The sequence below is a fragment of the Petaurus breviceps genome, unplaced genomic scaffold, assembly GCF_028583685.1.
Source record: "Petaurus breviceps papuanus isolate PSGF00001 unplaced genomic scaffold, PetGlider_PUasm1.0 98, whole genome shotgun sequence".
NCBI lineage: Eukaryota > Metazoa > Chordata > Mammalia > Diprotodontia > Petauridae > Petaurus > Petaurus breviceps.
In genome coordinates, this window is record NW_027187460.1 from 47,727,677 (window position 1) to 47,730,679 (window position 3,003).

The window sequence follows — 3,003 nt, forward strand, 5'->3', positions numbered from 1 at the left end:
TCCAGATAATTACAAAACAGAAGATACTGAAAGTTAGAAAACAAGAATTTGCATAATATAGTGCAATTAAAAAAGATTATTGCACATGAAACTGCAGATTGACTATGTACAACTTACAAATAAACAAAATTATTATGTAAATATATTTTTCTTTCCTTCCCCCCAACCCTAGAGATCATTGATTACTATTCTTAATCTAATACCCTACATATTTAAATCTCTGCTCTCTCCTTTCAATACACCTTGCAAAATTTTCTTTCAGTATCTCAGATACATCTGTTATCCACTTCTCCAAAATCTTAAAGGTTCCCTACTACCTTCTGAAAAATATGCATGTTTCTTAGGCAAACACTTGAAGTCCTTTACAGTTTGAGGCATATAATCCCACCTCATGGGTTATTATTTTGCTTTAAAAAAGGTGTTTTTCAACCAAGTTATCATTCCCTGACCTCGACATATGTTCATTAATATTAGCTTAACCATCATGCTTGTAAGCTACTAACTCTTCATTTCCTTTTTTCAGAATCTTATTATTTTTATAAGATCAATGTTGGCATCAATTCTGGGCATATCTCTCTAATTCTTCAAGTTGTGAAAATTATTTTACTTTTCAAATTGCCTTGTTTTACTTGTAGATATATACATGGTATCTTCTGAATAAAATGCAAATACCCCAGGCAGAAGAATATTTCATTTTGTCTCTGTATCTGTGGCCCACAGACTGATACCTTGCTATTTCTCATACAAGTACCTGAGGTATATTTATATTTAACTACAAATCACTTCTACACATTTGTAATACAAAAATTCATGAAGACACCTTAATTGTCCAATAAGCAAAAGTTTTTTTCCAGCTCTGTGATTTCTTCATATGAAAGAGTGTGAAATTGTTTATGCCTCTACCTATTCTAGCCCCTCCTTTCATCCTAAATTTCATCATATTTAGCTATTGTCATATCCTAAATCCTCTGAAAAATCTGATTATTTTCATAAGACATTGAATTCCTCTCTAGTCTCTTCTATAGATTGCTCCCTTTTTCAGCAATCATTATGCTTTAATGTCAATGTAGGATTAGGAATATCTCAGATACTTTGTCCTGTGGTATTTACTGTGTTTATCAAAGTCAGATAAAAGAAGAGATGACAAACTAAGAGATATGTGCAAATGATGAAAACTTTCAAATGTAGTTGATACATTAAAAGTAAAATCAGAATTTCCATATACCTTAACCTAATATTCAGGAAAATTCAAGATGAAATTGATTAAGGTTAAATTTAAAATCCTGCACTTTGATTTTACAAGAAGACTATGAGATCATTGGAGTGTAGCTATGTAGAAATATATTTTAAAATCTAGTACTTTTAGTAGCATACAAAGTCAATACGAGTCAATAGTGAGATATCACAACAAATTTTGAAGTTGCATTTAGTAAACAACAGAGATTATTTCTATCAAAATAGATACAATATTTGAGCATTATTCTTATTTCTCTACAAAAAAGGAAGATATATATATATAAATAATTTGTAAATATATTTATAAATATTTAAAAATATTTATTTATAAATACATGAATTTATTTATGAATATTTATTAATAAATATTAATTTATAAATATACAAATATATAAATAATTTAGTATATATATTAAATACAGTAACAAGCTAAATAAAAATAAATGCCTAAGAAATGATTGATAAGAAATAGATAAACTATTTTTTTTGCTTTTTGGAGGAAAATCAGGGTTAAGTGACTTTCCCAAAGTCACACAGCCAGTAATTGTGTCAAGTGTTTGAGTCTGGATTTGAACTCAGGTCCTCCTGACTGTAGGGCCACTCTACTAGCTGTACCACCTAGCCCCTCCCAAAACAGAAACTATTAATGATTATATTTTTTAAATTCTCCAAATCTCTAAGATACTTCAAATTAAAATAATTACGAGGGATTATTCACTCCCATCAAATGGATATGGGTGTAGATGAAAAGAGTGAAAAATTCTATGCACAGGACCATGGAAGGAGGGTCTACTGATATAATATTATGGATTTGTGCATTGATTCAAGCACTCTGGAAAATTTTAATTATAGGAGAACATTAGTAAAGTGTTCACATCCTCCAAAGCAATAATTTATTATACAAATTAAGGTCACTGACAGTAAGAAATGTCTCAGGTTATCCAAAATTCAATGGTAGCATTATCAGAGCAAAAACCTAGAAACAATAACAATACCTATCTACAACTGTGGTTCTCTCTCTCTTTCTCTCTCTCTCTCTCTCTCTTTCTCTCTCTCTCTCTCTCTCTCTCTCTCTCTCTCTCTCTCTCTCTCTCTGTCTGTTTGTCTCTCTCTTTCTCCCTTTCTCTCTCATTCTCTCTCTCAATACACACCCATCTCTAGAGATAGAAATAGAAAGATATTTTTCTGTATCTATTTATAAAGGTATATAGATCATATATAGGTGCAGATATAGATATAAATATAGATATAGTCCCTCTGATTGGAGGAAAGAAAAGAAAATTGTCTTCCATGAATACCATTTGATACTACAACACCATAAAAATTATGATTATGAAGATATAAGTAAAGTGAGTTTTATTGTACCTGAACCAATGCATTACACAGGAAAAAAGAATCAAAAGAAGATATACAATTACAAAGATAAAGTAGATGAAGATAACAAGATATCTAAATTAAACACCTGTGACCAATAGTGATTTCATGAAACTATGTTAAAACCACTCTTTTTTTAAAGCAATAGTATACTACAAAAAGAAAAATTAATGGAATTCTTAGTCAATCACAGCAATACATTTTTTGATTAATATTTTTGGAAAGATGATGATATAGGTATATTTTTGAATTTGGAAATGATTCTGTTCAAAATTAAATCTATCTATCTATCTATCTATCTATCTATCTATCTATCTATCTATCTATCTCTATCTCTCTCTCTATCATCTATCTATCTATCTATCTATCTATCTATCTATCTATCTATCTATC